Raw genomic sequence first — 23,265 nt, 5'->3', positions numbered from 1 at the left:
TCAGCGGGTATACGAAGAGGCAGGAGACACGTGGGTCGGGAGATGAAGAGGGAAGACAGGGCAGGAGGGAGTCGCACAGTATGAGTAATAGGTCAGAAAGAAATGTATAGATACAGAGAATGAGTAAAACGTATTGTAGATGACGATAGGTGTAGGAAGCATGCAATGGTGGAAAGGTAAGCACAGAACATGAAGAGACGGCGTCACCAATACAGTAGAAAGGCTTCTGGCTTTCAAAACGCTGCAGCTGAGGACCTACAGTGGTTGCTGAAGTGACGTAATCTGTCTCGCGTCCACAGCAAGCGGCGTATAGCAGCCATAGAAAACAGTGCTGAAGAGACAGGCTGCGGTCAGCTGGGCGCTTGTCTCAGTGCACGAGGTGCCCGTCAGAGATGAAGCGGAGGTCGCCGGTGCCGCCGCCAATGATACCAGGGGGCAGGGCGGAATGCCAGGAGGCCGAGTTGATTAAATTCCTGATGGCGCCATAGGCGGCCCGCTGGCCTTCCGCGGCCTGTCTGCGGTCTCGCAGCAACTATTGCGATCGAGTGGCGCCAGTCGGACACCTCGACCGAGGGCGCGGCTTCAGATGGTGCTCCTGCCGCGGTGCAAAGTGGTTCACTCTCACTATCATGGCTATATTTGAATCTTCGACTGGCAACCCAAGTAGGAGAAGAACTCGTCTTCGGAACTTCCGTGTCGACGCGCCCGCTGGTACCGGAATCTACATCTACATCTACATACATACTCCGCAATCCACCATACGGCGCGTAGTGGAGGGTACCACGTACCACAACTAGCTTCTCCTCTCCCTGTTCCACTCCCAAACAGAACGAGGGAAAAATGACTGCCTATATGTCTCTGTACGACCCCTAATCTCTCTTGTCTTATCTTTGTGGTCTTTCCGCGAAATATAAGTTGGCGGCAGTAAAATTGTACTGCAGTCAGCCTCAAATACTGGTTCTCTAAATTTTCTCACTAGTGATTCACGAAAAGAACGCCTCCTTTCCTCTACAGACACCCGCTCGAGTTCCTGAAGCATTTCCGTAACAGTCGCGTGATGATCAAACCTACCAGTAACAAATCTAGCAGCCCGCCTCTGAATTGCTTCTGTGTCCTCCCTCAATCCGACCTGATAGGGATCCCAAACGCTCTAGCAGTACTCAAGAATAGGTCGTATTAGTGTTTTATAAGCGGTCTCCTTTACAGATGAACCACATCTTCCCAAAATTTTACCAATGAACCGAAGACGGCTAACCGCCTTCCCCACAACTGTCATTACATGCTTGTCCCACTTCATATCGCTCTGCAATGTTACGCCCAAATATTTAATCGACGTGACTGTATCAAGCGCTACACTACTAATGGGGTATTCAAACATTACAGGATTCTTTTTCCTATTCATCTGCATTAATTTACATTTATCTATATTTAGAGTTAGCTGCCATTCTTTACACCAATCACAAATCCTGTCCAAGTCATCTTGTATCCTCCTACAGTCACTCAACGACGACACCTTCCCGTACACCACAGCATCATCAGCAAACAGCCGCACATTGCTATCCACCCTATCCAAAAGATGATTTATGTAGATAGAAAACAACAGCGGACCTACCACACTTCCCTGGGGCACTCCAGATGATACCCTCCCCTCCCATGAATACTCACCATCGAGGACAACGTACTGGGTTCTATTACTTAAGAAGTTTCAATCCACTCACATATTTGGGAACCATATGATCGTACCTCAGTTAGGAGTCTGCAGTGGGGCAGCCTCTCTTAGCGACTGGCTACGCACGGGATAAATTACGCGACGCATCGTTCCGCATAAATACTCAGAAACGTTAATTGACGGAATTGCATTTCTCCCCAGCACTCCAACACTACTTAGTATGTATAAATGATGGTCGCGATCCTCGCTTGGATCCACGAGACAGAGTTAAAGTTCTCACTGCGGCTGTCCCATCAATAAGGATCCTGCAGCAATCCAATTTCTTTCAGAAAGATTGTCAGATCCGCCCAGTAGATGAGAAAATGCACTCCGTAGTCACTCACTATACGGCCTCCAATTGGTTTCCAGTGTCTACATCTACATCTACATACATACTCTGCAAGCCACCGTAAGGTGTTTGGCTGCGCGTACCCTTTACCACTACCAGTCTTTTCCTTTCCTGGTCAGCTCGCAGATTGAGAGAGAAACGATTGTCTACATGCTTCCGTAAGAGTCCTAATTTCTCTTATAATCGTTGGCCTTACACGCAATGTACAGTATGTTGGCGGCAATAGGATCTAAGTTAGAATGAACAGTCAAGATGGCAATAGTATTTGTTCATTTACCGGTTTCGGCTTATGCAAAAGCCATCTTCAGAATTTTTGGCCCTGAAAGGGTAGGGACAGCAAAGTTACAAACAGTATTATTACATACGGCTTTAAAATAAGATACAGAAAACCTGTAGAGGCTCCTCGGTTGTTTCGTGACACCAACGATCGTACACTGGCTGATGGGTGTGGAGCCGCGGGTTAAATAGTGAGCAGTTCGCGCCGAATATGGCTTACGTCATCACCAGCCAATGGCAGACACTTCAAAAGAACTGTATGAAATTTGCACAATAAGTCCTAGTAGTCCACTTACGAATACATAAGATTTTAAAACATTATCAAGCATAAGGTAAGTAGTCATTTGCGTTAAAATAAACAAACTTACAAAACAGCGAAAGAAGCAGTGTAATCTATTGACACTGGTGTGAAAGAAGCACACACCGTTCTTACTGTTTTGTCCATACGAATAAACGAGAGAGTTGGAATTATATGCACATAGATATTACAGAAAGAGATGATGAGAGGTAAAATTACATTAAAAGATACAACCATTAAATCGTATACACGCCGTTGTATATTTACTAGACAGTGCTCTCTGGCAAGAATTTAGAAACGACGGCGTTGCCTAGACAACGTGAAGGTCAACGCGGCCGACGTGATATCAAAGAAGTGTCCACTGAAAAGGACGCCGTGGTCATGGTATCGTATCGGCCGAAGTGACAGTCGACAAACCAAAGAAGTACGCCTGGGGATGCCGACTACGATCAAGGTAGCGATTCAGGTCGATATCATCAAAGACGTTCGTGCCGACGACTCATAAATAATCGCTGTAGGCGAGTTAATTAGTAGTCTCCAGTGCCATTATTGACACCAAACCTAGTGACACATCAACCGGGGTGGCCGTGCGGTTCCAGGCGCTACAGTCTGGAACCGCGTGTCCGCTACGGTCGCTGGTTCGAATCCTGCCTCGGGCATGGATGTGTGTGATGTCCTTAGGTTACTTAGGTTTAAGTAGTTCTAAGTTCTAGGGGACTGATGACCTTAGAAGTTACGTCCCATAGTGCTCAGAGCCATTTGAACCATTTGACACATCAACCACGGAATCAGCTGCTGTTGTAAAGGTGCCATAGTGACAGAGTGGCAGCTCTTTGTGGACGTCTCCATGGTATGGGCTTCTAGAAAATTTGAATACATATACATCACATCGTTGGTAATATGATGATAAAACGCTATACAGCTCGTAATAGTATTACGATACATTAATGCTATTCTATTAATTTACAGGAATGGAAATGCAAAACATTAAAAAGATAATATGCGACAGTACATTTTAACTGAAATGGAGCCATTGGACGTAATAAATTGAATACTATGTGGAATAAGAAGCTTGTTCATCACAAAGTGGCACTGACGTAAATGTGAGACGTGAATAAAGAAGTATAAAGAAGTGCAATTTTCATAAAACCAAGCTTCGTATTTCATCCTTCTTATACAATCCCTCTCTATTTTCTAACATCATATACAATAGTACTCTTTGCAATTTTTCTACAGCTTTCTTGTATCTTATTATTTTAAAGCCATATGTAATAATAGTGTTTGTAGCTCTGTGTTCCTGTCCTTGCAAGGCCAAAAATTCTGAAGGTGGCTTTTAAATAAGCCGGAAATGGTAAATGAACAAATATTATTGCAATCTTGACTGTTCATTCTAACTTAAACATAGCATCAAATCACTGTTCTGCATAGACTATGTTGTCTAAATTTATAGGCAATAGGGTCGTTCTGCAGTCATCTTCAGATGCCGGTTCTCTAAATTTTTTTATTGTGTTCTTCGAAAAGAACGTAGCCTTTCCTCCAGGGATTCCCATCTGAGTTCCAGAAGCGTCTACATAAAACTTGTGTGCTGTTCGAATCTACCAGCAACAGATCTAGCAGCCCGCCTCAGAATTCCTTCGATGTCTTTCTTTGATCCAACCTAGTACGGATCCCAAAACTCGAGCAGTACTCACGAATAGGTCGCAGTAACGTCCTACATGCGGTCTCCTTGTAGATGGAGCACGTTGCCCTAAATTCTCCCAATAAGTCGAAATCGACCGTTCGCCTTCCTCACCACAATCCTCACATGCTCGTTCCACCTCATATCGCTTTGTAACGTTGCGCCCAGATATTTAAACGACGTGACTTGCCAAGCAGAACACCAATAGTGCAGTGTCAGAACATTGCGAGTTTGCTTTCATACTCATGGTCATTAACTTACATTTCTTTCACATTAGAGCTAGCTGCCATTCGTCACACCACCTGGAAATTTTGTCTAAGTCGTCTTGTATCCTCCTACAGCACCACAACTTCGACACCTTCCCGTACGCTCCATCATCATCCGCAAAACAACCGCAGACTGCTGCCCACCTGTCCCCTATGGAATTTATGTACATAGAGAACTACAGCGCTCCTATCACACTTCCCTGGGGCATTCCTGACGATACCCTTGTCTCTGATGAACACTCGTCGTCGACGACACCCTAGGTTCTGTTATTTAAGAAGTCTTCCAGTCACACACATATTTGGGAACATATTCTTTACTCTCGTGCCTTCGCTAACAGTCTTCAGTATGAAAACAGGATATCAATTTAAAGTCATAAGTGAAATGAGTCACGGGAAAACCTCACAACTTAAAACAAATCTAATTTAATGGTCCAATTAGCGCTCTCAGAGGCCGTCACTTTTATCATCGCAAGCAGCAGCTATCCTTTGCCTCCACATGTTGATAAGAAGCTCTGGCTGCCGCGATCCAGTTCGCTCGATAAATTACTACACTCGTCAACAACACCGAAAAACGGCTAAACCCAATTCATGCCAGCACACGGAACGCACTTGCAATTTCCTTTAGTCTTCCGTAATAGCAGAATAAGTTGGTCAATCACGGAGGATCGCTCACTTCCCATTCCATATTCGCAACAATTAAAATGTCACCTCAAGCAAAGAGAAGCCACGAATCAATTCCAACACTCCCAAAGGTGCAAAAACTGAAATACAAAATGAGTTAGGTTAGTCAAAAATGGCTCTGAGCACTATGGGACTTAACATCTATGGTCATCAGTCCCCTAGAACTTAGAACTACTTAAACCTAACTAACCTAAGGACAGCACACAACACCCAGTTATCACGAGGCAGAGAAAATCCCTGACCCCGCCGGGAATCGAACCCGGGAACCCGGGCGTGGGAAGCTAGAACGCTAGTTAGGTTAGTCAATTATTTCTCAGGAACTGTAGGCAGAACGCCGAGAAAGTAAGTTCACAGAGATACTCTGCTCAAGTTCTACAGGGTGATTTTTCCCACCGTGTACAGACCCAAGGGATTGATCGATGAGAGAATACGAACAAAAAAGGTTTAATAAACTTATGTCCGGAAACGCATGGCTTCAGTCATACATGGTTACAGAGACTGCGGTCTAATACGCGCTGTACCACGCAGCCGCAGTTACAGTAAGTGTAGAAAATGGTTTCTATATGCCTCAACGCATGGGTGTACGCTTCGTAGCATGTTCTGTCACACGTTCACACCAGCCAGGCTACATCCGAATAGTGTCAACGGCAGCATGAATACGCTGCTTCAGTGTCCCGACATCTGGAATGGACTCTATAAACGATACTTTTGAGAAGGCCCCAAACCAGAAATCGGACGGGTTGAGATCCGGTGGGTGCCCTCGTCCAATCCATCGACCAGGAAAGAGACGACTGAGATGCGTCCGGACGTTAACGGCGAAGTGGGCTGGAGCATCACCATGTAGCCGCCACACACCCCTTCGAATCATCAATGGTACTTCTTCTAGCAGAGGCGGCAAAGTCACCCGCAAGAAACGCCGATTGTTCCGGTCTGTTGGGCGACGGGAAAGGAAGACTGGTCCCAAACTACGATCATCAATTATACCAGCCCACACATTGCGGCTGCAAAGATGCTGATGATTCACTGTCACCATACCATGGGTGTTCTGCATACTATCCCACTCCGCGTAAAGGTGGCCTGATCTGTGAATAGGGTGAATGACACAGATCCCGGAATCGGTGTTGTCTGGTGGAGAAACCAGTGACAAAACTGCTCCCGATGTGGAAAGTTTGTCTATAATGAGCCTTGCACACGCTGTAAGTGATAAGGGTAGCAACAACTGTCATGGAGAATGTTCCACACGGTCGTCTGGCTTACCCTGTACTGGCAGGCCAGCTGCGTGGAGCTGACACGGCGGTCGCCTTCCACAGTGTTAACTACGCTTTGCTCCAAATCTGGTGTCCGAACATTTTGGGTACACCCTTCATGATTTCCTGTTTGATGAAACGACCCTGTATCAGTCAAACGACAAAACACTCTGAAGACATTGAATGCTGTGGTTGTTTTCAACAGGGGTAGATCTCCTGACACAACCTTGCTGCTCGCCGCCCGTGGCCATTTGCCTTGGAAGTAAGTAAACACCATGCCGGCAAGCTTTCGAGCGAATACGGAACCACTGTGTACAACGGTGTACAATGTGAGTCAGCAAGAGAAGTTAACCGCACACGACATTACCAATTGCTATGGCAGGAGAGGACGCTTGGGCACGACGTATGAGGAACAGAACCACCTGCTAGGAGGAAACCATGCATTCTGTAACTGCGGCCAGATGGTACAGCGCATATTAGACCGTAGTCTCTGTGATAATGTGTGATTGAATAAATGATTTCTAGCACGGAAACCATGCATTCCCGGACGTAAGTTCATTAGACCTGTTTTGTTGCGTATTCTCTCATCGATCAAACCCTAGAGTTTGTACACAGTGGAAAAAAATCACCCTGTGCAACATTACAGCTACGACTGCACTGTTCTGTGGATGCGAAAACTGCACCCTAAAATATTTTATACTCTGGGCATTCGCATCTGTTAAGAAGAACTCTGCAGACAGCTGCTAAGATTACTGTTTTATTGCAGCACAACCGGTTTCACCGCCTGAAGCCGTATCGGTATGTGCAACAATGTTAAAAGTGTGCAGCTGTACCCATCGCTCCTATCAAGATATGTTATTCAGCTGTTAGCTGAATTCTTACTAACATGGTGGACCCTAAAGAAGAGGAGAGTAGAAGCATGTGAAGTGAGCTTCCTCAGATGTGTGGCTGGATATGCTTTAAAGGATAACAAGAGAAATGACGAAATTCGAGCTGGATCGAATATGTAAAACATTATTCACACAATAAAACAACATTAGTGAAGAAGGAAAGAACACATAAAGCGTACACCAGATGTTAGAATCACTAAAGTAATGTAAACCAAGAGGTAAAAGATCTTCAGGAAGAGCAACGAAGAGATGGCTTCACCAATTTTGAAGGGGACAGAACGGACCAAAACTTCCAACGCTTGATGTGGATGATGATGATCGTTCGGGCTTAAAGTCAAGTACTGGGACGCCAGGCAGGAACGTTAGAACAGAGACGGCTGTGAGACGAAGTCAACCAATTGCACTCCGACTGACCCCTTTCGAGGACGACAACGCGATGGCAGCGCCATCAACACGAAGGGAACATAAGCGCCACGCCCCACCACCTAGCCGCGGCCCAGTTGTGCGAGTTCTACGAGAACCGTCAAGACCAGCGACCTGGACAGAAGCATTCACTTTATTACTTCTCTTATATTACGAATTGTATACGGTGAAGAGATTTCTTGTTTGTCTGTCGCCCTCTGCTCGCGACACATCTGTAATTCTCAAAGTTAAGTATTTTCATTTATTTTCTGTAAATAAAATTAATTAATAGATTTGCTTGAATCGTTGTATAGCGACCCGAGAAAGCAGGTTTCCTAGGCACCCCGTATTTGACGAGTAAGCAGGATACAACAATGATGATGATGATGACGCCCATCGCACAAGGCTGCCAACCGATTCTTCGATGTCGCGCGCCCCAAGCACCACTACAATTGATCCTAGATCGGGCCTTATACGCGAGTCAGATTCAGGAGTAATATGCAGACATTTTCGTTGGCGATTTCCCTCGACGACTAACAGTACTCCTCGCACAGATGCTACTTCCTGTGGGGGCTTCTTAAAAGTTTATTTCCAGTAGATGTAGAGAACACCATCATGGGAAATTCACTAATTTCTGAGCTAGCGCAGAGGGCTCTTACAACAACCCAATCAGAAAGATTACTAAAAGACGGACCTATCATATCGGGACGGGACGAAACCCCTTTCTCATGGATTCTGTTAACTAACTCTGGGGTTCACAATCACGAGCGACAAGATGCGGCCAGGAATGATCCGTTTCACTCTGTATAAAGGGATGTCAAGGGCAGATCAACGCCGATGGTCTCTTGTCCATCGACAGTTTTTTGTAGAGTATCCTACTACTGTTTCAGCTTCTTACAGTTACTCGAGGAATCTCCAATGGTGAACGAACTACTACTCCACTCATCACTTTGTACTAAGATTCCCAGCTCGTTAAACCCCTTTTCTGTGTACAGCCTTTGATTCCACAGTCAAAACGTCACTCATTTTAATTGTAGTACATGAGTAAATACGTCCCGTCTAATTCAACACAAAAAATAAGTCCTATAATTCCATGAATCGAAGCAATTCCTTCAAGTGCCTACTGATCATCAGGTAACTCGAGTGGCACATGTGCTTTTAGAAGGCTTGATACCCTATACATGGAGGATATATCTGTGCCAACAAATGGAAGAGCAGCATCTCGCACACAGGCCAGCCAGCTACTTCAAAGCTCATCAAAAGACCTAGTGCTCCCAACCACGTCAAACGGAGTTATCTGCACAAGTCAGATTCGTTCACTAATATAACTTGGGACGCACTCCTGCTATACCTAAGTTTTCCGGGATCAGCTCCTCAGAACTGATTACTCTCCAGCCAATGTAGATATCAGCTGTTCCTACTATTGGTAAAACTATGAATTTCAAGAGGAAGACAGCAACTGTATCCAAAGGGCTAAACTGTTGTGAAAATACTGAAACTGTAAAGAAACAGAGGAATAAGAAAAGAAAGGAAACAGAAAAAGGCACAAACCGATCATCAGAGGGAATTACTAATGAAGAAAAAAACGGACTGAAGGAGCTAAAAAGAAAAACAGCTCATCGAGTTCGTCATAAGCAGATATCGTAAAAGAATACATAATGATGATGATGAATAGGATGAACATCAGAGTGTTGGGCGTGGTGAAATCTATTACGAAACTAATAAAAAGAACGATTGGATTGAGAGCCTTTCCTGTTCAAGAAGGACACATGGAGGTTGTTCAACATCTGCTAAAAAGTGTAATTGGTGTGGTGACAGGAAGGGTAATGCTTGAACAAAACCAATGTTCAGTCAACATTTATAATATACTGATAACATACTTTCGGACTAAAACATTTAATAGCATAATTCTCTATTCATTACAACACATTCCAAACAAAAATATGTAATTTTAACTGCCTCTTTTCTTCATGTATAGCCATTTGTATACGGTCCATCTCTCCCAGTGCACTGGGATCGATGGACCACTCATGTATATTTCCATTTCATCATATCTGTCGTATTTTAAGTGGCACTGCCTCAATAATATTTGTACTTATTTGTACATAAGTATGTACGACACCCTATACGAACATGAGCCCAGAAGTCAAAATAGTTGAAAAACAAAGAAATTTTTTACCGAAGAAAAAAAAATGGTTCATCTCTCCCAGACTTATCCTACATTACTGTCTCACACGCCCAAAAAGCATTTAAAGGTGATAAGCCAACACAAGTGTTATAGAATGGAAGTCTTCTTGTCCCAGATCAATACTCCTGGGATCCTGCTGTGAAGAAACGACAAAATACAATGAATATATGAGGATTACGCATTCATACACTTAAAATCTGAAAACTGCAGTCGCAAGAGAACTATTTGTAGAATAGAGGGGGCCAACTGACATCATTGGAGGGGATGAATATCATGGTGTGGGGTATGGCAGTAAAGCTACACCAATCACTATGGCCTGCACACACTTTATTCAACATGATATTCTGATATAGGTTATGACATGTTCGATATGCCTGCCAGCATTGGCGATGATGTGGCGCAGACGAATATCGAAGTTCTGCATGACCCGCTAAAGTGACGGGACATCGATGTTGTCGATGACCTCTTGAATGGCTGTTTCCAGCTCAGCAATGGTCCTGGGGTTATTGCTTTACACCTTGCCTTTAATGTAGCCCCACAAAAAGGAGTCACGCGTGTTCAGATCCGGAGAAAATGGCGACCAATCGTGGCCCATACCAGTGGACTCTGGGTACCCCAAAGCCAGAATGCGGGCGCCAAAGTGCTCCTCCACGACATCAAACACTCTCCTGGTTCGATGGGGTCGAGATTCGTCTTGCATGAACCACATCTTGTTGAAATCAGGGTCACTTTGGTTAGTGCAGATGAAACCACCGTCCAAAACCTTCACGTACTGTTCGGTAGTTACCGTGCCATCAAGGAATATCGCAGCGATTATTTCGTGACTGCACATTGCATACCACACAGTCACCCGTTTAGGGCGAAGAGACTAATCAACAGAGAAATGTGGATTCTCAGTTCCCCAAATGCGCCAGTTTTGCTTATTGACGAACCCAATAAAATGGAAGTGGGCTTCGCCGCTAAACCGAACCATATTCACATCAAAGTCTTGTTCGTCAGTTCTGTGAACAATAGTGTTGCCTAAACACAACCGCTGCTCCATGGACCTGGGGCTTAATGGCTGATGGGTTTGGATTTTGTATGGGAAAAGATACAGGTCTTCAAAAACAATATGTCGCAGTGTCACCCAGTGGATTCCCACCTGTCGTGCAGCTCGTCTGATCGATTTCCTGCGGCTGGTCTGAAACACAGCACCTGTCTTCTCGATGTTTTCAGTCATTTTCACCCTCTTTGGACGACCGACATTTCCAACATTGTCATCACGAACTTGTAAATCAAATTCTTGTATAGACCGTTATAGACTTAGTTTGAACTTGCTTTGAGCCGCAGTTGGGTTGTTATTGCTCGCACAGTAGGGCTTCACAAGAGCTATATGCAAATGGCTGACAAGAACAAGGCACGTGTGCATGCGCATACTAATTCCCATCATGCCCCGAAGCCAACCGTGCCGTTTGAACGTACTAAACCAAACCGTTAAGAAGTTGTAACAATAATAATTCATATAGTTCAATAATTGTCACTCTGTACAAATAATATATGGGTGTCAAATATTCTGACGATCATGACGATTGAGTTGTCATCCCGTACCAAAGCTTTAGTCATCACGCTTTTTGACGAAAATAAATCAGTCGCAATAACAAGTGTCAAATCCGAATATATTAGAAGGTGACGAATGAATCTTCGTTTTCGCCAGTATATTTGATTCCCAGATGTTATTTATGCGTGTCACCAACTATTGGATCAGAAACTCACGTTTCTTTCCTGTTTTTTAGTCGCTTATATCATTCGTCATTTGACGACATAAAGAAAACGGTGGCACTGTAATTTTGACAGCAAAATGTTGGAAACGGAACCTCACGGCGCCACTGTAGTCCGAGCCGGCATGTCACTAGCTGTTCCTTCGTCATACAATGAAGAGCCAAAGAAACTGGTACACCTGCCTAATGTCGTGTAGGGCCCTAGCGAGCACGCAGAACGTCCGCAACAAGACGCGGCATGAACTCCACTAATGTCCGAAGTAGTGCCGGAGGAAAGTAACACAATGAATCCTGGAGGGCTGTCCATAAATCCGTAAGAGTACGAGGGGGTGGAGATCTCCTCTGAACAGCACGTTGGAAGGCATCCCAGATATGCTGAATAATGATCATGTCTGGTGAGTCTGGTAGCCAGCGGAAGTGTTTAAACTCAGAATAGTGTTCCTAGAGCCACTCTGTAGCAATTCTAGACGTGTGAGGTGTGGCATTGTCCTACTGGAATTGCCCAAGACCGTCGGAATGACGGGCATGAATAAATGCAGGTGACCAGACGGGATGCTTACGAACGTGTCACCTGTCAGAATCGTATCTAGAGGTATCAGGGGTCCCAGATCACTCCAACTGCTTGAATAGTCCCCTGCTGACACGTAGCTTGAACAGTCCCCTGCTGAGACGCAGGGCCCATGGATTCATGAGGTTGTCTCAATATCCGTATACGTCCATCCACTTGATACAATTAGAAACGACAATCGTCGGACCAGCCAACATGTTTCCAGTCCACAACAGTCGAATGTCAGTGTTGAGGGGCCCAGGCGAAGCCAAAGCTCTGTGTATTGCAGTCATCAAGGGTTCACGAGACCTTCAGCTCCGAAAGCCCATATCGATCACGTCTCGTTGAATGGTTCGCACGCTGACATTTGAAATCTACAGCAGTTTTCGGAAGGGTTGCATTTCTGTCACGTAGAACGGTTCTCTTCAGTCGTCGTTGGTCCCGTTCTTGCAGGATAATTTTCCGGCCGCAGCAGTGTCGCAGATTTGATGTTTTACAGAATTCCTGATATTCACGGTACATTCGTGAAACAGTCGTACGGGAAAATTCCCACTTCATCGCTACCTCCGAGATGCTGTGCCCCATCGCTCGTGCGCCGACTATAGCACCATGTTCAAAGTCACTTAAATCTTGATAACCTGCCATTGTAGCAGCAGTAACAGATCTAAGAACTGCGCCAGACACTTGTTGCCTTATATAGGCGTTGCCGATCGCAGCGCCGTATTCTGCCTGTTTACATATGAAGAGCTTATTTCAATAGTAGTACAAATCAATTTTTGTTCATATTGAGATATAGAGTCCTAAAGTTAAATGAGCACTGAAAGATCTGCAGTTGAGATACCATAAATATTCAAGCATATGGCTTCTTGCTAGAGATGAACCTTTCTTTCTGTTCGTTTGGATCATTAATTTCAGAAGCGTTAGAGGCAGAAAAGTGGAGGTAATTGACTTGTTCCCTATTGAAATAAGCCCTTCATATGTCTGTATGTGAATATGCGCGTCTATATCAGTTTCTTTGACGCTTCAGTGTAGTTCTACATCTACATCTACATCTACATCCATACTCCGCAAGCCACCTGACGGTGTGTGGTGGAGGATACCTTGAGTACCTCTATCGGCTCTCCCTTCTATTCCAGTCTCGTACTAGTCCTGGAAAGAAAGATTGTTGGTATGCCTCTGTGTGGGCTCTAATCTCTCTAATTTTATCCTCATGGTCTCTAAGCGAAATATACGTAGGAGGGAGCAATATACTGCTTGACTCCTCGGTGAAGGTATGTTCTCTAAATTTCAACAAAAGCCCGTACCGAGCTACTGAGCGTCTCTCTTGCAGGGTCTTCCAATGTTTATCTATCATCTCCGTAACGCTTTCGCGTTTACTAAAAGATACTGTAACGAAGCGCTCTCCATTGGATCTTCTCTACCTCTTCTATCAACCCTATCTGGTACGGATGCCACACCGGTGAGCAGTATTCAAGCGGTGGGCGAACAGGCGTACTGTAACCTACTTCCTTTGTTTTCGGATTGCATTTCCTTAGGATTCTTCCAACGAATCTCAGTCTGGCATCTGCTTTACGGACGATCAACTTTATATGATCATTCCTTTTTAAATTACTGCTAATGCATACTCACAGATACTTTATGGAATTAACTGCTTCCAGTTGCTGACCTGCTATATTGTAGCTAAATGATAAAGGATCTTTCTTTCCATGGATTCGCAGCACATTACACTTGTCTGCACTGAGATTCAGTTGCCATGCCCTGCACCATGCGTCAATTCGCTGCAGGTCCTCCTGCATTTAAGTACAATTTTCCATTGTTACAACCTCTCGATATACTACAGCATCATCCGCAAAAAGCCTCAGTGAACTTCCGATGTTATCCAGAAGGTCATTTACGTATATTGTGAATAGCAACGGTCCTGCGACACTCCCCTGCGGCATATCTGAAATCAGTCTTACTTCGGAAGACTTCTCTCCATTGAGAATGACATGCTGCGTTCTGTTATCTTGGAACTCTTCTATCCAATCACATAATTGGTCTGATAGTCCATATGCTCTTACTTTGTTAAACTACTGTGGGGAACTGTATCGAACGCCTTGCGGAAGTCAAGAAACACGGTATCTACCTGGGAACCCGTGTCTATGGCCCTCTGAGTCTCGTGGACGAATAGCGCGAGCTGGGTTTCACACGATCGTCTTTTTCGAAACACATGCTGATTCCGTGCGGATCCGAGAGTTTAGCCTTTGCGCCACCTGGCAACGCGACCAAATCCGATTGCGGCAGACAGCCGAAGGGTTATTTTTGAGGCAGGCCACATATTCCACGTGATGCGCGTGAAGTATCTTACGCCTTCTTTTTCTTGTTCGCGTTTCATGGTCTGACATCTCTGTCGTTTACTCCACTTGTCAGAGTCATACGATGTGAAGAGCTTCCAGTGTAGCGTGTGGAAACGCGCCTGCAGCTACTGCCGCTGCCTCGGTTACAGTGCTGATGCACGAGGGATGCCGGCCTGAGAGCGCAGCGGCCGCCACTGCGGAGGCAGAGCTCCAGGGTGCGCCGCGGAGCGTGACGCGCGCCGCAGAAGAAGCGCGCCCGCTTCCGGCGCCGGCGCCGCAGACCGTGCGACTGGGCGCGACGCGACGCCAGGTGTCCGTCACAGCTGCCTGCTGCACGGACGGCCCGTCATTTCGTACTACTCCCGCACCGAAACTAGGACTGCCGATATTTTTAAAAGTTTGGCGAATCCGATACATCGATATTTTACAAGGTGCATCTGGCAGACGCCGATGAGTCGAAAAACGATCGTTATACGCCAGTAACAATATCAAAGTGCCAGCCTATTAAAATATCGACTGCACATTCTAAATATACAGCTGATTTTAGGGCCTTATACGAGGGCGGTTCAGAAAGTAACCTCCGATTGGTCACAGTGCGGGTTGTGGGGGGAGTAGCGACGCCATCTGTGCGTTCACACACTCAACAGGTCAGTCGGCATCAAGCCGTGGTCGAGTGAACGTCGTACCTGCGCTAGTTTAGTTTTTGTGGCAGTTTGAAATGTGTGCTGCAATAGAAAACCCCGCCAAATGTGAAGTGCGTCCTGTCATAAGGTTTTTTTACAGCCAAAGAATATTCTGCAGCAGCTATTCATCGTGAGCTTTGTGCCGTGTACGGACCAAGAGTTATGAGTGAAGGAGTTGTCCGTGAATGGGTACGTTTATTTAAAAGTGGACGAGAAAACGTGCATTAGACTTTCTGTCACGTTATGAGGACGAAGGAGAACCATTGTTAAACAGAATCGTGACCGGTGACGAAACCTGGATTAAGTACGTGAACCCTGAGACAAAAGAACAATCAAAGATGTGGGCACATTCATATTCGCCTACCAAACCAAGAAAAGCCTCGCAAGATTTTTCTGCCAGAAAACTGATGGCAACGGTGTTTTGGGATGCCAAAGGGGTGTTGTTGGTTGAATTCATGGAACGTGGTACGACCATTAATCAAGACGTGTACTGTGAAACAATAAAAAAGTTACGACGGGCTATACAGAACAAACGCCGTGGTATGCTGACTTCCGGTATCGTTTTTTTTGCACGATAACGCCCGTCCTCACTCTGCTCGCAGAACAACGGCCCTTCTTGAGTCCTTCAAGTGGGACGTTATCAACCATCCATCTTACAGCCCAGACCTGGCGCCAAGTGATTATCACCTCTTCATGCATTTGAAGAAATGGCTCGGGTCACAGCGGTTTGATGACGACGAAGAGCTCAAAGATGCGGTCACAGGCTGGCTCCAGGCACAAGCGGGTGATTTTTATGCAGAAGGAATTTCAAAGCTTGTGAAGAGATACGATAAGTGCCTCAATCGCTATGGAGACTATGTAGAAAAATAGTGCAAAGATGTAGTTGTAAGATGTATATATTAAAATATTTTTATTTAACTTGGTGTATTCTTTTAAATCAACCGGAGGTTACTTTCTGAACGGCCCTCGTATTTAAATATCAATGAGCCTTGGAAAAAAATGCAGTTTTGAAGAGCGCGCCGCAGCGCGTCGTGTGAAGCAGTCGCCCTCCGTTTCTGGCGGTGGTGCCGCTGTGGCAATCGCAGCTTTGGTGTCTCCCTCTGGTGGGAAAGGTGAAGGTTGCCTGTACACGTGCAATTAAGGGGCGCGATGACCTCGCCAGTGGCCTTAGGCCTTGTACACGTGATAGCGTTGCAACGCGCGTTATGGGCAGCGCGTTACAACGCGCGCTGTTGAAAAACAATAAACCGTTGACTGCGTACACATGCAACGCGCGCTTCGAAATGATGCCGCGTCGTAACGCGCGCCTCGAAGGTTCCTCGAGGATCGCGCGTCCGCCGCGCGCCTCGAGTTCCTAGTAGTGGGTTTGGGTGTACACATGCATTCAGTCTAGCGCGCGCTTTGGTGCTCTCATCATGGAGGAATGTACGTTTGACACTGAGATCTTCATTGAAGAAGTGAAAAGTCGTCCTGTGATATGGGAAGTGCGGACTACAAGAACAGAGTATTAAAAAGATCAGCGTGGCAGCAATTGGTTGATTTGTTTGCTGAAGAGGGTTGTTCAGAGGAACAGAAGAAAATTCTTGGTAAGAGGCAACTTTAATATTAAGGTTAAACTACACAGTAGATTAGTACAGTTACACATAAGTAACTGTTTTACCTCGTGACTCTAAATTTAGTCGTAAGTTAAAGCACTTGCTATTTAATAGCATTACTTATAATAGAGCATAATGCGAATAATTATGTGTAAAACTGAATAATTAACATAAAATAAACATTCGTATATGTAACTACTGACGAAGCCTATTTGGATGCAATATCTGTCAAAGGTAACTAAAGCTATAATTTATTTTATCTTAATTTTATTTACAGAAAGTTGTTAACATGATGTCTATTACAAATAGTGTATGATATCTAAAAAATATCTCCACAGAAATGCATGACTGAAAAATATTTAATTGTTCATAATTACACTGTATTGTTCTAATGGGCAATATAATGTTGTATTATTAACATATACTTGTCTGATAAGTGTCCGGAATTGCACTCTTGTTTACACCATTTTATCTTGCCATGGTAGCTTGCCTTCGCTGATGAAGTAACGAGCAAATCTGTCCCTTACTTGTTGTGCATACATGTTGGGCCGTGGAGAAGTTACTCCACACAAGTCAACGAATGGCGCCTTATAAAATGTATCTTCATTCCTGTACCCATCTCGTTGTCGTACATAGTTATGCAACACACAACATGCCAAAACTATACTGCAAGTTCTAAACTGACATTTAGAGGCGTATGAAATATTCTCCATTTGTTTGTGACAATACCGAAGGTACATTCAATATACCTGCGAGATCTTGACAATCAGTAGTTAAAAACTCTTTTAATATGAGACAATAATTTTCCAACGTATGGACACATGATGTGTTTTGACAGACCGAACGCATCATCTGATACAATAAACATGAGGCAATGGTGTGATGTCCACATTTGAAATTGGTTTCTCCTGTGGAATATTCAATGTACCTTCTACGAGTTTTTTGTATAATATTGATTCCTGGAAAACAGATGAATCATTACTTTTGCCATAGGAACCAACATCCACAAACAAAAAACGGTAGTTAGCATCACAAACAGCTAGTAGTACAATTGAATGAAAATGTTTGTAGTTGTAAAAAAGGGACCCTGAATCATTGGGTTGCACAATACGAACTTGTTTACAGTCCAGTGCTCCAAGTCAGTTAGGAAAGTTGGCATAATTTACAAAGTCATTACTAACTTGTTCCCACTTGTCTTCTGTCAATGGCGGTACACAAATTGTTTTCAATTTGTTCCACATTACTGTACAAAGTTGACGGATTATGTTCCCTACGGTTGACTTTCCTACTCAGTAATTGTAATGAAGTTCAGCAAAAGAACAACCTGTTGCCAGATACCTGTAAAAAACATGTTAATTTTTTACTGTGTTAATTGACTACGAAGTTTACTAACTTTTTTTTAGAAACAACTTTGCAAAAGAGATGGAAGAGTCTGCGTGACAATTTTGCCAGAGAATTAAAAAGAGGGAAGACCAAGATGTCAGGATCTGGAGCAAGCAGCTCTACTCCTTATATATATTTCTCACGGCTCCAATTTTTAGAAAATACAGTAAGTAATAAGGAGACTACCAGTAACCTTGATGACCATGGCCAGGACACAGTCATCTCGGAGAAGGAGAAAGCAGCTACTGACGATTTGAACAGGCCTGAACAAAGTACCGAAAACCCAGTAAGTAACAAAAAAATTAAATTAAATCCAGTTGATAAACATTTTTCGGACATTTTAAACAAAAGTATTTTGCTAAGAGAACAAAGAGAAATGGAAACAAATAACGAAGATGAGGACAAACTCTTTTGTCTCTCTCTGTACAAGGAACTGAAGAAAGTGCCTGAATACGGTAAAATTATAACGAAAATTCAGTTACTTCAAACAGTACAAAGAGCCCTAGATTTCTACAACGCAACTGCGATTAATGGGACTCGTGGACCTGTGCACTACCAACCATTCTCCAGTATGCAACATGGCCAAGTATACCTAGGTGCTTTTCCCGCCCAAGCTTCTCAGTCTCCACAAGTACTGGTCACCTCACAAGCAGGGTCTGAACATCAACAATTGCCGAATATACAATATGGCCAGGTACACTCAGGAGATTTTCCAACACATGCAACTCAGACCCCACGACGACCACAACAGGCCGCCTCAACAGCAGATAGTTGCACTTCTCTACAAAGTTCTGAAATATTGGATTTCTACCGTACTGAAGGATTTTCTTTACTTTAAGAAAGAATAAAAAGTTTTAATTGATGTCTTGTCAATTTCTTATTTTATATACAATAATTTATACCGTATATGTAATATCAGTTTTTAAATAAACTTATCTCAATGTTTCCAGAATGAGATTTTCACTCTGCAGCGGAGTGTGCGCTGATATGAAACTTCCTGGCAGATTAAAACTGTGTGCCCGACCGAGACTCGAACTCGGGACCTTTGCCTTTCGCGGGCAAGTTCTGCATGGTTCGCAGGAGAGCTTCTGTAAAGTTTGGAAGGTAGGAGACGAGATACTGGCAGAAGTAAAGCTGTGAGGACCGGGCGTGAGTCGTGCTTCGGTAGCTCAGTTGGTAGAGCACTTGCCCGCGAAAGGCAAAGGTCCCGAGTTCGAGTCTCGGTCGGGCACACAGTTTTAATCTGCCAGGAAGTTTCTTACCTCAATGTGATTACGAGTTTCTATTCTGGTGAAATACTATCCCTAACGTAGTTCCCACTAGGTGTCAAGTCATCATGAACTATGTTCAATAACTCGTCAAAGGACGCAATCGACATTCTTAAGTAATTAAAAAACTTTGGCACATGTTTTCTTAGATTTGGGTACAGAGTTACAAAAGATCCTTGAGTTAATTTGTCACGTAAAATCGGATGTACCCAGTACTGTCTTTGCCTTTGTCTCCGCCTTTAAGCCTGTGGTGCATATTCGAAAGACATGCAGCCACCTCAACTTCCATGGCTAAACTGGAGTTAAACGCGGCGTCAAAGCCGTACGTGTGTACACGCCACTTTCTCTGATGCGCGTTGCAACGCACGATGCAACGCTATCATGTGTACATAGCCTTAACCAGTTCACCACTTGGTGTAACCAGTGGTTCCTCCGCCTCAACCCCTCCAAAACCCAGGCAAACACCATAGGCCGCACCACCCACTACTTCCATGATTTCTACCTCACCCTTTATGATCGTCCCATCCAACTCACTCCCACCCTGAGATACCTTGGCCTCACCCTCGACCATCAACTCACTTGGACCCCTCACCTCCAGACCATTCAGCAGAAAGTCCTGTCTGGCCGGACATGGGGATTGCACCCTTCTACCATCCTCCACACCTACAAATCCCTCATCCGTCCTATCCTGTGTGATGCCAGCGTTTCCTGGATCTCCGCACCCACCCGCTTTTACAGGGCCCTCCAAATCCTCGTACGCCGTGCGCTCAGCCTTGCCTTCCGTATTCACCTTCCTTCCCCCACACAGCTCCTGTATGAACTCATCCCCTTCCCGCACCTCCTCCTGTTCCTCCAACACCTCTGCATCCTTTACATTGTCAGCAGGCTTGATCCCCCCACCCCCTGGTTCCCTCCTTCCTCTCCAACCCATGCCCATTGCCGTGCCTCTACCGCTGTATCCCTCCCTCTCTCCACCTCCATACCCTCAATCTCCTTCATCAATATCGATCAATATCGATTTAGTATGAGATATTCAGCACATCAACATGCTACTTGCCCTCTTACTAGAACTGAGAGGAAAAAGATGCACGTTCACGCTTGACGATAACCAATTAGATAACAATGGTACCTGAACGTAAGTGGCACAATAAAAGGTGTGCGATGGGTACGTCGTTCGGTTTATTCACGTACCGAATATGTCCACAACACTTCATACCGACTTCCCTGTTTTATGATTTCTGCAAACGCAGCGACGCTAGCATTTGTAACGTCAATATTGCGTGGTGAAGTTAAACGTTGCAGACTCTGCTGGTAGCACAGAGCGCGAATTACGTCGGCATTTCCCTTACCTCGTCTCTGCCCACTGCAAAGACCAATCTTGTGATTTACATTTTTGTTCATCATTTTCAGCACCTGTTTTTAAAGAATGCCGATGTGAAGAAATAGCACACTCATTGCGTTAAAAAAAATTAATGCAACTGGTATGCTATTTCTTCACATCAGAAATGTTGTCATTCTATTCACACCATCAGCCTCCACTTTAATCGGACTACTACATTGTGCCAACTATACTTGCTTCACATAGCCAGAGAGGAAGAATGGACGTGATGAAAGGTCAAATAGTAGTAAGATTCCTTCACACAGTGAAAGTAAAATTATGTTCCACTCCGATTTCAAACGAACAGTTTCAAATATTTACAGAAAATTGTGAACTAAGAGTAATATAAAACGAAAACATCGGCACTCGATATTCCCATTTCGGTATCGATCAGATGGCAGTTATAAGAGTCGAGAGGCATGAAAGGGAAGCAGTGATTGGGAAGGGAGTGAGACAGGGTTGTAGCCTATCCCTTATGTTATTCAAACTGTATATTGAGCAAGCAGTAAAGGAAACAAAAGAAAAATTCGGAGTAGGTATTAAAATCGATGGAGAAGAAATAAAAACTTTGAGGTTCGCCGATGACATTGTGATTCTGTCAGAGACATAAAAGGACCTGGAAGAGCAGCTGAACGGAATGTACAGCGTCTTGAAAAAGAGGATATAAGATGAACATCAACAAAAGAAAACGAAGATAATGGAATGTAGTCGAATTAAATCGGGTGATGCTGAGGGAATTAGATCAGAAAATGAGACGCTTAAAGTAGTAAATGAGTTTTGCTATTTGGGGAGCAGAATAACTAATGATGGTCAAAGTAGAGAGGATATAAAATGTAGACTGGCAATGGCAAGGAAAGCGTTTCTGAAGAAGAGAAATTTGTTAACATTGAGTATAGATTTAAGTGTCAGGAAGTCATTTCTGAAAGTATTTTTGTATAGTGTAGCCATGTATGGAAGTGAAACGGAGACGATAAATAGTTTAGACAAGAAGAGAATAGAAGCTTTCTAAATGTGGTGCTACAGAAGAATGCTGAAGATTAGATGGGTAGATCACATAACTAAATGACGAGGTATTGAATAGAGTTGGGGAGAAGAGAAATATGTGGCACAACTTGACCAGAAGAAGGGATCGGTTTGTAGGACATATTCTGAGCCATCAATGGATCACCAATTTCATATTGGAGGGCAGTGTGGAGAGTAATAATCGTAGAGGGAGACCAAGAGATGAACACAGCAAACAGATTCAGAAGGATGTAGGTTGCAGTAGGTATTGGGAGATGAAGAAGCTTGCACAGGATAGAGTAGCATGGAGAGCTGCATCAAACCAGTCTCTGGACTGAAGACCACAACAACAACAAAATATCGATATTTCTGTGAAAAATAAGATGCTTGTGTATCTGTCCTTTATAGAATTACTAGAGATATATCGATATTTTATGAACTGCTACACTTGACATAGCGTGCACCACTGCTAAAATCTCTGTAACTCGCTTCGCGATTCTGTATCTGCTCAGTTAAATGTTACTTCCAAACAGTTAAACTCCGTATTACCCGGCTATTCATTTCGCCAATTTCCAATTAGAAATGAAAACAGAAACTTAATTGTGTCTGCGGTTAAGTATCGAAAATTGTCTTTTAAAGGTATTCGTGAAAGCATCTTTCAGATTATGAAACAATTATAGGAAGAAATATGCATAATGTACAAATCTGTAACCTGTAGGACGACAGCCTACTGTAAAGGGAAGAGACACTATCCAGTCAGAAACACGCGACTGCGGACGCACAGGTGGCGGCTAAGACCGGGTTATATTCATGATGACAGCTGAAACCAGCTTGACAGGAGTACGTGGAGGGGCAGTTTCACACTAAGCTCCACAGATTGAGTTGTCTCTGACTCCCACCGGCCGCTATGGTGACCGCGTGACCGGGAAAACCCGTCCGTGGGGCAGCACAATGGCTTACTCCTTCCTCATGGCCGCTTTTCGCCTCCAGTGTAAAATTAAAGCTTATCCCTAAATTAACAAATATTGAACCATGTGCCTCACTGAAGAGGTAGTAGGCTCATCTGAAGCGGAAAAGCCGGACGATTACGCCTTCGATGTTCGCATTAGTTTATATGATATCGTAAGATTATTGTTATAAATAATTCCTGAGCTGTAAAACTGAATACCGCGGCAACGCATTATCCGATTGCAACGAACGAGATGTCTACGGATACATCTCGCAGAACAGTACTGGACTGTGTTAGTAGATAGACAGAAATTATTCACATACTTAAATCTGAGGCCGAAAAGTAAACTTCCCACTACTAAAAACAGGTTTTCTTACTAAATAA

The sequence above is a fragment of the Schistocerca nitens genome, chromosome 7 (genome assembly GCF_023898315.1).
Source record: "Schistocerca nitens isolate TAMUIC-IGC-003100 chromosome 7, iqSchNite1.1, whole genome shotgun sequence".
Classification (NCBI taxonomy): domain Eukaryota; kingdom Metazoa; phylum Arthropoda; class Insecta; order Orthoptera; family Acrididae; genus Schistocerca; species Schistocerca nitens.
The sequence above is the reverse complement of the archived record's forward strand: the minus strand, read 5'-3'. Positions refer to the sequence as shown.